Source organism: Pagrus pagrus (genome assembly GCF_965226575.1).
Source record: "Pagrus pagrus genome assembly, chromosome: 16".
NCBI lineage: Eukaryota > Metazoa > Chordata > Actinopteri > Spariformes > Sparidae > Pagrus > Pagrus pagrus.
The window spans coordinates 2,402,589-2,417,310 of record NC_140200.1 but is presented as its reverse complement, the minus strand read 5'-3'; positions in this window follow the sequence as shown (position 1 = coordinate 2,417,310).

The following is a 14,722-nucleotide window of genomic DNA, read 5'->3' as shown; positions in this document are numbered from 1 at the left end:
TCCTGCAGGTTGAGATTAAAGAGCAAATGTGAGCGAAGCGACAATTAACAAGCACAAAATGTCTATCATGTATGAAAATAATGGCTTGTTTCTCCTGTGTAGAGAAAACACAAACGCTTTATCTCTTTATTTCAAATGTTGTATCGAATACACACTGGGGCCTTGAAGTATCTGTATCAGAAGGTTGTTTAACAATGCTGACAGTGTTTCAGTACAGTAGCAGATACATCTTTGCATTATTATCAAAGCTGTGCCGTCAAACTGTCTGCACCAGACCACAGCAAGTTTCCAAAGCAAACGAGCGGGGCTTAAGCTAAGAGTTTGCATTTCACACATATTACAGCACTGGATGTATACTCACTCACAGACACACTCACTCACATAATCTAAGCCTGAATGTATTTGCTGCCTTTTTCAGATCAATAGCAATCACCGTGCCACAGCAGCAGAATCAGATGATCGACTCGAGACTAAAAATACACTGGAATATCTATCGGCTCTCTACACTGCTGAGCTCACTGTAGTGGACTGTAATCCCATGACAGTGACCAGAACTAAACACTTCTGAATCTACAAACATCATTTCATGGGTTATTTTATCATGAGTGCATGATGCACTTCATTTTTAATCATGATGAGATCGCACTGAAAAGCAGCTCTGATAGAGAGCCTGTTGTGGGCCGGGACAAAAATAGTGTTCAGTGGAGCTTTCATCAATTTAAAGTTGTTGAATCACACTTGATTTATCCCGCGCGTCATCTAAATAGTCTCAAAAGTGGACAATTTGTGAACACTCGAAAAATATCCCACTGCTGTTTCACTCGGGTCAGCCTGTGCGCAGTAATCTCTACTTTGGTACAGGACAGAATGAAGGGGAGCGTAGAAAGGACAATAAGAGGATTTCACAGTCGAGTGTAATGACACAACTTTGCATTATTATTTTTGCCTGCTTCTGAAAAAGCTCTAATTAAATTGGCACTGATGAGTCAGAAGACCTGTCTGAGAGCAGCAAACAGCGTCGTTGTTTGAAGAAACAGGATCCTCACTGACTTGTGGCAGAGCCGAGAATCACAGGGAGCCTTAGAGGGTCAGTCGCTCTACGAAAGCTTTCGATAAAGTAAAGCATCAAACAGATTTGTTTGTTTACACTTCACACAATATGGTGGCTCAAGACTTAAGATTAAAGAGATTACTGTAACTCTTCGTTAAGTATGGCAGATCAGTACTCTATAGAAAAGACTCACTCTTTAGTGATGAGGACAGATGTTAAGACACACAACAGAGATGTGACTCACTGCATTGTGAGATTGTAGTAGTGTACAAACAGCACCATGAACAAAACCTTTTTCATTCCATTATGGAGATTTTTGATAGTGGATACATTTAACACATTGTTCATCGTATAGCAAATAGAAATTTTGTGTTCTGTCTGAAACGTTGAGGAAAAATGTAACCCGGGTTGCCAAACGGCGACGGGTAAAACAATGCATAATATTATGTAGCTTTCCAATGAATGAAGCCTTAATTTGACACTCTGATGGTTCCCTTCATCTTCATCCATCCATCCATTATTCAAAATGTTTTTAACAATGTTCAGAACCAGAGAAGTTTTTTCTTTTACTCAAGATAACGGTGTGTTTTATTTGGTTGCCTGTCGCTGGGAGAGATTCAGAGAGAGAGAGTCGACGAACGTGACTAAATGTAGCGCTAATTAAACTTTATCTATTAAAACATTACATGTCTGCCATGTCAGGTAGATTTTCATCTGCAATGGTGGTTGTTTAACAATGAAGACAACAACTCCCATGATCCCACACAATTGGGCGCATTTGCTAATTGGATAGACGCGTCTTGGCAACATATTACATCTTTCCAACATAACTTCTGTTTGTTGCGCTGACGTATGTGTGCAATCTGGGTGCCTACATTTTTGGTTCGGTTTGATTGAGAGAGCTACGGCGCATGAAAAATCTTTGTTGCAACCTGTTTCAGACTACAGTATGAATTTTGAGTTGTGTCAGATGTGCAATGAATATTTGTTCAGCATGAGCATTCTGCTAGCTAATCAGTGTATTATGTGTCATTTCAGGTGATATTTTGATTGGTCGATTTAATTTCAGATGCTAAATTTTAAGAAACTTTCTCTTTGGTTGCCAAAGTGCTGTGTGAGCCGTCAGTGGACGTGTCTCACAATGTGATCCAATATTTCACCATGTTTCTTCGAAGACTGTCAACTTTCTGGGACAGCCCAAACGTGCGAGGTGAATAGGGGTCTGACCTTGTTGTAAAGGGCATCAGACAGCTTGAATGTTTTATTTATATAGCCCACTAACACAGACTTGCCTCAAGGGGCTTTAAAACTTTATAACATCTCACATCCTCTATCCACGACTCATATAAGGAAAACCTCTCTAACAGTGAACTGTCTAACATTGTATCCATACGCATTACATTGGTTGATAATTGGCTTGATTATTAAGCCCTAACTCAGATATATCAGTTTCCTAGTCGTGATTACAACTTGGATTTTGAGCACTATTAATAAGGTAGAAACTGGATATAATGATCCAGATATAAGGAGAATAGAAGGCCACATTATTCATTCACTCAGACCATTAAGTGGGCATACACACTGTTTTGTATGGAAGCCTATCCAGTCATTGTTTTCTTCACTTATTTAATTTCTCCTTGAAATTTAAATATCTGCATTTCGCTCGTGCACATTAGAAGCATAGAATTGAATTTCTTTGGTGAAAAGGTTTCCAATCATTCAGGCAGTTTCAGATGATTACACACAAAAATAATTAACCTAGTTATATCAAAAGGCTGCAGCTTTAGGAAACGTAAGATCCATGCAGACGTGCGTTTTTCACCTTCACGCATCTATCATCATCAATCATCTATTAGACTAGTGCTTCTTATGGCAACTTACTGCTTGAGTGGTTTAAATGTCAGAGGTCATGACGAGGGTTCATATTTTCTTTTGTACTTTTTCTACCAAGTCATTCTTCAGAAGTGGTTCTGGCGGGATGGATGGAGTTAAATCAGGACTTGTTTCTCACAGATACTGGCTGTTTTGGCTTTGTAGGTCAGCTCCTGCCACACAATAAATCATCATTAGGGTCCTTAACATCAAATGCTGTTGTGGGCATCAGTGAAATCTGCTGCTAAGCGATGAGGCGGATGGTTATTTTAGTGAGGCAAAGTCCAGATGAGTGTGTGGAGCCTGAAACAGGGCCAGGGCCTATCAGCTAAAAGAACGTAGGTGGGGCCATTTAGTAATGGCCTGAATTAACAAGTGCCAAAATCTCTCATAATTCCATTATGGTACTTCATTACGTTCATGCTGCAGTACCATTTTAATCCACCCACGCTCTGAACACTGGCCTTTTGTCTCCCAGCTGTCTCCAGAGTTCAGGCTTGAAGCTAAATACTGTACATTGTTATGCAGATATGTAAAATGTAAAAACAATCACGCTGTTATGTGTTCGAACTTGTGAGGTTCGAAAAGGAATTTGACCGGCACATGAGGGTCTGCAAATTCAGCACAGATTTTATGACATGTTCACATTGGGCTGATTAAACAAGAAGATATTCAAAGTGTGCGTTAGTGCTAAAGCACAGCCACTGAGCTGACATGAAAATGAGGAGCTGTCATGAATTCACCGCACCCAGTGACTAATCGCTGTCTGCCTCTCAGCTAACCCCACGGGCATGATGGGAGAGGGCATTAATCTGCAGAGGACTAGCTGGGGAATTTGTTCCCTCTTAGATGGCTGCACTTTGTGCTGTTAACCTGTTTCTAAAACAGCAACTGCTTTAATGAGCTGCTCATATTAAATGATATTAAAAAGGAAGTCACTAAGAGTAAATAAAAGAGAGAAGGCTGTAGCAGTCCTGTTGTGTAAGACCTTTTCTCTTTTTTGGGGGGTTTTGGGCTGAATTTCAAAATCCCTCTGGGCTAATTGCAGCAGATCACCTGTGTGCAGGACGTGGAGACCGACTCCTAATTAATGAGTGGAAGCAGCTGCGGGCAAAGCTTCCAGCCTTTCTTTATCCAAGCTGAGTGACCACAAAAAGTCAACAGTCAGTGAGGCTACCTGCATCACAAATATGCCTTACAGATAAACAGACGCCTGCAGGTTTTCTTTTGTTTGATTATCTTTAGTTTATCTTAACTGAACCCCTTGAAACCAAAGCCTCTATACACCTTCAAGTTTTTCCCATTTTATATTTAATTCATTGGAGACTTGAAAGCTTGTAAAAGCACATTTCAGTTTCATGATCCCTGCAGAGACATTTGTTTATTTTCCAAGTAGTTCACATTTGGCATTTCCTGTAGTACATATTTTTATGTAGGTAAGGGCTGGTTTGTAAGCAGTTTACTAGCAGTACTGCCAAAAGGCACATCCTGGAGAGCCAGTCTGTTAAGAACAGCCACTGTGGACTGACTGCCATAGAAATGTGATCATGTTTTAAATGGGATGAGCTTTTGCTTCTTCTGTAGAAACTGCTTGGTAAAGCTGAAATGTTCAGTACGACTGTGACCGGATTGAACAGAACATTTTTGCTTATTCTAAGAAGATATGCCAGCTTTCTGATCGTCGTGCGGTGTAGCAATGAACATTTCCAAGACAGTATTACCGAATATCCCATGGCTGCCATTTTGCTGTACCAGTCAAATGGTTATTAATCTGTTTTTTGTAGTTCTGAGACTTGGTTCACCAGTGAGAAAAGGCTGCAGAGCAGAAGCTTAGCATTGCAAGCAGAGACAGAAGACATGTTACTTTCTTTCAGCAGTTAATCAGATTTATGATTTTTTTCTCCTCAGACACTGTGAAGCATTATTTTTCCATGTGGATAATCTTTGAAATGGCTTGGCACTCTCCTCATAAATATGTCAGGCACGCTCCTCATTTCTGGTGAATGATGTTCAAGCTTTTTGTTTGTGACCCCAACAGCACTCTGAGATGGCACACAACTCTGTGCTGTAAGCTCTTTGGTGGAGGAAATTATAGTATTTGGTCTGGCATTGCGGCAAAAAATGGTAATATTCAGCAAGAAACACATAAAAGAACCCAAAATTTAAAAATAAATACACAGGGTGGGCAGCTGGTCTACCACTTTGGTCCAGAACTTGACAATCTTGACAATTTTTGGAATTTTTTACCATGATTTTTGTCCAAATATTCATGATTTCTTAACAATGAATTGTTATGATTTCAGTGAACTCTGGACCTCTTCTAGCATCACAATAAGGTTAACATTTTTGGTTTTTGTTCCCCTCAGGATCGATTGTAATAACTTTTGATTCTTTTATTTCCTCTGGCGCCACCATCAGTCCTTTTGCTTGCAACCAAAATACCTTCCAAATGAATGACACTCCCACCAGCCTCAGTGGTCATTTTTGGTTTATTGCTTATTAGCACATGTTAGCAAGCTGTTGCTCTCAAACTCAGATGGTAAACTTGATCCATGATGACAAATGTCAGTTTAAACATACAGTTTTTATTACAAATTTAAATTAAAGTTAAATAGGAATATGAGGCTGGCGAGTGGATTGAATGGTAGATTAAATAGCCTGATCAATGCTTTGTTTTGGTGGGTTAGTACAAAGCCACACACAACAATACAGCTAATGATGACTGAATTCTCTTTAGTTGCTTCAGATTCAGGATCACTCACACTGTAATGACGCTTTAACAAAGGCTCCTTTGTATTAGTTTTACTAGCAGCACCTGCGCTTTTCCTCCTTAGACGAGACAAAATGCAAACAAAAGGATGTTTTTCTGACAATATGAGCAAAAAAAATGTATTCAGAATGATGTATATTAAACTGTATAAATAGGACATCTCATCTAAACCCCAAGGGACGGACATTGAGCAGGTATTTGAGGGTTGATTGACTGTAAACGTTTTTCATAATGTTTTCTAGATGAGGCCTCTGCTGATAGGATGACAGGACATGCTGCTTGTGTTCAACAGTAGAAACTGAATGGATTTACTTGCTGCCATTAGCGTCCCGGCGTGAGTCACATCAACAAAAAGTTACCTTCTCTAATTGTTTCTTACATCAGTGCTGAGGTGGCACAAGTGAGAGTCATGCACAAAGTTAGTATTGATCATGATCGATGATGTTTGATTTGTTCAGAGCTGCACTGTTCAGTATCTGTTGCTCTGCTTGTGTCTGGCTGGGGATCCTGGAGTCAGCGTTCGCTCGGGTGCTTAATTAGGTGTATTTATTTCAGCTGTGGGAGAGAGGGGGCGAGGAGAGTTGTCAGTGAAATTGTTTATAGTGCATTGATCCTCCAGACTAATTCTCATTCCACACGGGCCCCCCTGATTCCAGCATTGATCTCCTGGGTGCTGTTCCACAACAGTCGTGACGAAACGGCTCCGGACACTGCTGCAGTTGTTGCTGCTGCTGCTGCTGGCTGCTTTTTTTATACATGTGATACCAAACAGAAATGATAGATTGAAGTGCGTCCAATAAGCTGTCTGGTGATTGGTGGTGGCAGGCGGAGACAGAGGAGAATGAACGGAGGGGTGGAAATGACTGATGGCATGCAAGAATAGGAACATTGCTGCTGTGTTATTGCATCAGTCTTGGAAATCTATAGCTGCTTCTTTTTGTGGCACACCAGGAATAAATCTTTACACTAAGTGGATAATTTAACATTTGCACTTCAGAATTTATAACTGAAGTGTTACCTCTGGCTGCTGCAGAGACTGATGTAGCTTTTTTTATTATTTATTTGTGGCCACCCCTGCTGGGATACAATTTTCTGCAACATAATCCAGCAATTTTTGCTAAAATCCCAAAGGTCCCTTAAATGCAACGAAGGGTCCGACCCAGTCTGTCTCTTGGTTAATGACAAGGCACTGCACAGCACAAAGACAGCTGAGAATCAACATCAAGACATCTGGGCCCTTCATTCACAGACTGATTATTTCTGCAGCTGCATCAAATTAATATTTTCTCCTTCTTCTTCTTCTTCTTCTTCTTCTTCTTCTTCTTCTTCTTCTTCTTCTTCTTCTTCTTCTTCTTCTTCTTCTTTTATGTACATTAAACTATTTACAGTATTAAATGATACAAAGTAATGCCCATACACAAGGGTTCAACAGAGGTAACGATACATCGATCTGGATCGGTATAGTGATTCAATGATCAATGATCAGTAGTCATCATTTTTGGACCAGATTTTTGAAACCACCCTCACGTATGGAGCAGGAGCCTGGAACCGACTAGCTTACATTAGCATTATTACTATGGACTGAGAAAATAATTAGCCTAGCTCTGCCCAAAGTTAAAAAATGCACCAACAAGCATCTCTAAACCTGACTAATTAACGATTGCATTAAAAAAAATGAACCACAGAAGCAACAATTTGGCGTAAGCTAAAGCTACTGTAGAGGCAGGAGACAGTTTAGTGTGACTCAAAGATGATGCTGACGTTAAACAACGGCAAACAACCCTGAGCCCTTGAGGTGAATGTTCGCTAGCATGCTACTGTTGACAGCCGATAAAACCAACAGTTAAAATCTCACCTTTTTCTTATTGAAGAATAGGGTTTGGGTTCTGCTTTGTTGCCACAAACACAGCTGGTGATGGCCCAACATCCCATCAGAAATATCTGGGTTTGTTGCCTCAAACACGGCTGGAAATTTTTTTGAGGTTCCCTGAAAAATATCCTTGGTTGTCACACTTACAAATGTTGAAACACTGTCGTCCCTCGACAAACATATCCAGTCGCTTTTCACTTACAAATGCCGAAATCTGGACCCAAATTTTCGGTTTTGTTGGCTGTTACTCCACCACCGTCCCCTCCACCTCCCATTATGAAGTCAAGTCATAAACACGTAATGTGAACGTGATATGACCAATTGTGTAGAAATATCTAAACGTTGGTATAGGAAGAGTAAAATATATTGTCCTCTGTTATGACCTGGTTCAGGAGGTCGTAACAAAATGGGGACTCGTGTGGGATCAAGTTGGCCGTTTTGGTAAGATGGAGTCTTAGTTTTTGTGGTATTTTGGGTCGGTTTAGTTTCTGCTGTTGCTTCCTCCTTTGTGTTTTGTATTGTCACCACGGTCCCCTGCAGGCTGTGCTGTCATAACGACTGTACAAGTGTGAAAAGCTTTGACCTCTGCAGAAGGTTTTGTCGATACTCTGACCCGAGATCACACCTCCTCAATCAGCCGTCTCACACATCCCCAAAGGGATTAGCTGATTTGTCAGAGAAAAAACAGAGGACTGGTATATTTGTCTAAATCGTCAAGGAGCAGGCAACACCTTCCACAGAATAATATTGATGTTTTTGGAATTGATGTCTGTGTTGGCACGGAGGCTAATAAATTGCATTGATCTGGTCAGAGAAATGAAACTCCAGTGAAGATGGGGCTATTAGTGCTGCTGATGAAATAATATTGTGAAGTGGGAGGAATATATAAATGAAAATATTATGGATTAGAAATATGGAAGATAAAAACGACAGAGACAAACAAAATCTCCCAGATCACCTCAACATGTGTGTTTCTTCAGAACCAGCACAACAGATCAATCCAGCTCAACTGAGAGCGATGTGTTGGAGCGGTGTATTTTAATGTGAGGAGTTGAACTGAGATTTCGACTGCCATGTTTTCCTTTCTTTTTTCCTTTTTTTTTTTTTCTTTTACTCTCCCTCCTTTCCAGAGAGATGGCCATGAGGGAACCACTACTGCAATGCAGCAAAACAAATCATGAGAATCTATTAAGTGTTTGTGATTGTGAGCCTCTCCCTTGTTTCTCATTTTCACTTTGCTATCTCTCTGGTTGGCTCTCTCTGTGGTCAGACCTTAAAATAAATGAACATTCATGCTGAATAAAAAGACTGGAAGATGAAAATAGCATATTTTGAGGACCTGTAGATTGTAATTCCTTTAAAAAACACAAAAATCTAATTTTTGCAATCACGTATCTTTGTATCTTCTTTTGTATTTTATATAAGGAACTGATTAGAGAAACATACAATGGCTGTAACTTCAGATTCATTCAAAAGGCCGTTATTGACATATAGACCTGACCTCGACACCATTTCAAATCACGTAAAGTACAGCCTAAGCTGCATCAAGGTTGTCTTTTATTCCCTTCAGGACTCAAGCTTTACATCTCCCACCTACAGTGTTCACTGCCAGAGGTATTGTACAACCACACTTCTCTGAAGCTTGAAGCTAAAGAACATATACAGCGAACAGCATAGTTTTCTTTATCTGCAGGCCAACCTGAAAAGCTTGTGACATAAATCACACCCCCAGTCATTTAATGATAAGAAGCATTAACCAGATTGAGATACTTTAATGAAGTTCGATTCTGAATAAATACCAGACCTTTACTTGTATTAGCAGTTGTTTGCCTTCTGATGATCAGTGGAAAGAATAGCTTTCCTCCCTCATTTCTTTATTTTCCACCTAAGAAATTACTCGAGCCGATGTCGGTTGAAATTTACATTGGTTAGCAGGGCAGGAGCATGAGGCTTCATGTAAAAATCAGTTGCTCTTCCCTTGCCCCGGTCAGCTCTGGCAGCTACGCAAAGACATTCAGTATTTCTCTCTTGTCTTCTATCTGCTCAGTGCTCGCCGTGGCAGCAATCCACACAGTGATGGAAAGCGGAAATGAGAAACACCCAGAGGTGTAGTGGTGCATATACACAGGTATAGAGAGTAAACACATCTCTGGCCCGGGGGATTTACTCTATACTTACTGAAAAACAGCGAAACTATACCTATAGGTATCAGTGTCCATCTTACAGAGTCAGGCAAGAGTGGTGAGACAAGCCAGGACAGGGTCATCACTACAAGCAACCCCTTTCACATTGTCACATTGTTTTCAAAATGTCATTTGAGGCATTGTTATGATAAAAATATAAACTCAAGGAACACAATTCCCATTGTTTTGCTGTTGTCCTATAACCTGGAAACCTGTGAAAGTGGAACCAATCCAGAAGTACATTAAACCTTCATTCTTTTTAATGGCCAGCAGAGTCTGATCGTTTGTAAGCTCGTGAGAAAATGATTTATTACCTAATGAGTTCATTGTCTCAATCGCTCGTTTCAAGTCTTCTTCAATGAAGCAAGATGATCATTTTGTAAGTTATGGCCCCATTTAGAATAAAATAAGACGTTATGCAAACTTTGTTGCTCTTATTACCAAGTTGCCTGATGTTCTTCATGGTTTTTCTGATGAGGATTGGCTGGTCAGTATTGTTTCGCGCTACCATCTAACTACGGTCACTTCTGGCTCCAAAAAACCAAGATGGCGACGGCCATAATGTAAACACGGGGCCTCGGGGAGTCACCGTGGGTTAATGCTTGGTACAGATAGATGAGATTATTTTTCTTTTTATTGAAAAGTGTATCCAACAAAACATTGACAGATTGTACGGTATTGTTCTGGGTGTTTACTCAATGTTATGCAACAGCTCAATTGTTGCTCTGTACATGTATTGATCCAGTTAGCTTAACAACAGAGTGACTGAAGGTTATCTGAAGGCTGAGGAGTTATCTGTCTACAATTCACTGTCCTGGTCTGCCTCTCTGTCCCTCTGTCTTTCATTCCTCTGTTCCTCGCCACCTGCAGGGGTCTTTCATATCCTAAACATCACCATCAATTAAATTTTTTCACCGCCATAAATCACAGCCATCGACCTGTCAGACACATCAGGGCCCATTATGCAACGGAAACCGCGTCAGCATGTTTTTAACAGTGCCGAAAAAAACAGTTTCATTCAACAGCACAGAGGATGCCACTTTGTGTGTGTATGTATGAGCATAGGTTACAGCAGTGTGAATATAAATGAGCGCTATGGCTGAGCGTTAGCTCACTATCAGCATTCAGTAAACAGCAGATCTCAAAGCGTTGTGGTTCTTATTATTTGGCAGCACAAATCCGCCTCACAAAGCGGGTGAGACGTCCGGGATGACAAAGTTGAACAACTGAGGCGAGCTGCAGAGAGAGATGGAGATTCATGTCAAACTGTACAAAAACTGGAATTAATTTATGTTCTGCAGGTCGACATGGGACTCATCGCCATGGTAACAGGCCATGTGCCACACCACCTTCCATCTCCACCTCCTCCCCTCCCCTCCCACAGCCATCACCCGTTTCAGGGAGATGACACTGGTTTCTTCTCTCTGTCACCGCTGCTGTCTGTGAATTAGCCCCATTGGATGTTGAATATTCACCACCCACCGCGACATCCAGGGGAGACGCGACACCATCTAATTAACAGTCCCTCCGTCTCCATGTTAGTCTCACTTTCTACCCATATCTCACTCGTTATCTGCCGCGGTATCTTCCTCTTTCTCACCATCTCTCAGCGAAAACAAACTACGTGTTGACACGGGGAGGAAAAGGGGGCCGAGCTGAAGTGCAGGCCAGCGCCGGATGCTTATTTCCCCGCTGAGTACTTGAATGATCACAGTGTGGTCTGCTGATTATTTGGCCTGTTTATCTCTTATAAAACCTTCAACGGGGAGAAGCTCTAATTTCAACACGATGGATTTAATGGGATGCGGTTTACTGACCAACTCATGCGGGCTCAGAGCAATCACTAGTAATAACACTAATGATATAAAGTTTATTTTTATTAATGATAATAATTTTTTATATTTTGTCTCGGGTGACCGGTGTAAACTAGGCATGACATGCAACAACCTTGCAGAGATCACACTCTTGGATGTATGGACAGTGTTTCAACAGAGCCATGAGACCTACAGTAGCAGAAGACGTTCCTTTGAAGGCACTGACACTTTGATCTGCTCCCTATGGCGACTGTAAGCAACCTACAGTAGTTTCAATCCTGATATTGATGTTTTATTCAAAAAGAGAACAGATGATCAAAAATTCCATCAACATATGTACTGTATTCATTTATATAGAGGCAATTCCAGCAATGTGGTTACACAACAGGTAACACAGGCATTCCTGATGTGGTTTTAAGCATTTGAAAGCCTATATAAATGTTGACAGCGGCTGCAGCAGTAGAATAAATGTTCATATTTCAAGGTTAGTGACATTAGACTCAGTCAGGCTTGCAGAGTACAAAGTTTTTATGGATGTAGACAGATATGTACTGTATGTGTAGTTTAGAGATGCTGAGTTGAGCTGGTTTGAATGGGAATTGATCAGAAAAACTTAAAGGGATATTCCAGCATTTTGTACCCCTTTAACACTGGACAAAAACCCACTAACACCAGCATCTGGCTTTTGCCTTTTAATGTGTATAATCGGCATTCACTCCCGGGTCAAAGGACTCTGCAGTAGTCACTGGTGTTTCATCGGCTTCAGCTCTGATTAGCTGTGATGAAAACACAACACCCGGGTGAACACGCTAATTTTCTCCCCTTTACGGGCGCGATGCTGTGGCGTGTGTTGAACTTAAGGAAGCTGGCTGTCTAGTATTTTTCTATCCGTCTGTGTTTAAGCAGCCTAACATTGTTCAGCTGGCGCCGACTTTGAAAGAGAGACTGAAGTAAGAGACATTTAAACAGTAATCGTTGTTGGTGGCTTCAGGGTCACTAACAGCCTCGTCAGCTGCCTGATCGGTACTGCACATGTGCAACTCTCAACAGAGATGGGAAAGAAGCAAGATGTGTCACTCCTCAGTGACTTCTGTTATCAGCTCCGGGAAAAACAGTGTCGCTGAGTCGGATGAGGCGTATGATCTGCTGCTTTCTGCGGTTAACGGGACACACAAGGAAAATAAAAACAGACAGGTAAACTCCTGACAGGAAAGGAGTCGCTCTCCTGTTTTTAGTGCGTTTAACCACTTTTTTAAAAAAACCTGCATTTACAGTCAAACAGAGGCCATGAAATCCTGATTTCATCACTCGTGCTTCTGATGGCGTACAAACTGATCTTAATGTGTACAATCAGTAGGTGCTCCTTTAAGGGAAAGGTACAAGTTTGTGTTCTACTTTGGGGGAAAAAGTTTTCCAACAGTCACAGTGTGTTTGAAACAATGTCACTGTTATTACAGTTATTTCAGAAACGCCACAAAATGATACTTGTGTCACATCACTTTCTCAGCCCCAGTCACAGTGGGCGACTGAGCAGAAATGTATGAATTGAATGGTTTCTTTACCATCTGCAGGGCTTCACTGTAATTTTCCCTGCAGGACTACAGTTTCCTGAGAGAAGTACAATATCAGACACACAGAAAATGGCTGAATGTACCCTCATTGTACAACATATCATATTTACATTTTATTCAAGTATAACCAGCAGAAGGAAGGAGTGTTAAACACAAACATTACTGTAGTGATATTTGCACCAAACGTATTATTAATATGCCTGTAAAAACGAACAAAATCAACCTAACAATCCAATATATAATCAATTAAAGACTTACACTGACAGCACATAAAAAATAATGACCCCACACCGAGTAGCGTGTGATCTATCAGCACTTAAAAATAGAGCTGCGAATCTCTTGATCCTTGACTTATTGCAGTTTCAAAAGCTATGCTACACTGAGCAAGTAAAACAATATCATTTTCAGTCGAGAGAAATATTGACACCTGCTTCAAAATCACTGCAAACAATAAACATGATCTCATAGAAATGTTTGCTGAAATATGGATGATGATATTGTCCTGCTTCATCGCCTGAAAATCTCCCCAGTAGCTGCTGTTGACTCAGTGGATACTCAGCAGCTGAAACAAAACCCCATTCGCAGCAAATGCACACAGAGTGAGCAGCTATATAAATCTTATGCTACAAATTCAGCCACAAGCAAGTCCGATTGATTCCAGATTGCATTTACCAAAGGATTCTTTCAAGTCCATCGACAGATTGGCTTGGTGCATACACACCCACTGCTGGGAAGCTGCAGAAGAAGCTGCAGTGGTGCTAATGTTGTACTCAGGGAGTGTCGCACTCGATAAAAGCATCAGATGACTGGCTAAATCTAAAAGGTGGCTCCTGCCTTGTACATTTCCTCAGCTGGATTTCTCAAGGCAAATGCAGAAAGGTTTGCAGAATCGAGATTACTGCCTGCGTCCTATCATCCATACATGTCTGTCCTGAGTCTTTAATGGCAACTCAAATACCAGAAGAGACCGCTATACATGAGTAAGAGAGTCCTCCGGCCCATCTGCTCAACAGCAGGCCTGTAGGCAAATCTCAGGGGGCCTGACTGTTATTTAACGAGCGCTCGGCTGGACCAGAGGAGTAGATGAAGAGAAATAGACTAAGAGAGAGTGAGGAAGAGAGGAGGAGGAATGTTTGTACTTTGAGTCAGAGGTGGCATGCAGGCAGGCAGCTCCAGTCAAGCTTGCTCCAAGACACAATGAAACTTTAATGAAGTTGTGCTGCTGCCGCATGGTAATGCACAGTCTCAGGGGCCTCTGAGGTAGGGACTGGCTGGAGCAGGCCTAGAGGTGAGTGTTTCAACTGTCACTCAGCTTACATAGAGAAACGGTAGAGAAGTGAGCCCAGGTCAAACCGTTTAAAGGTGTTGCCTTCAGCGGCACGTGTAGTCCAAGCTTAGCTCGGGGTTTTGTTTCCGGGTCGAGCTGAAGATGAAGAAAGGTGTCATGTCATGATTTGCCCCCGTTCTGATTTAAGTGATGAGCTTGTCAGTCGATGGTTAAATAATTTAGTGAGGGAGGAGAGAGGACGGGCAGTGAACTGTTAACCTCTGTCCTCTGCAAAGCTCCTGGAGCTTTGAGCCAACAGAGAGG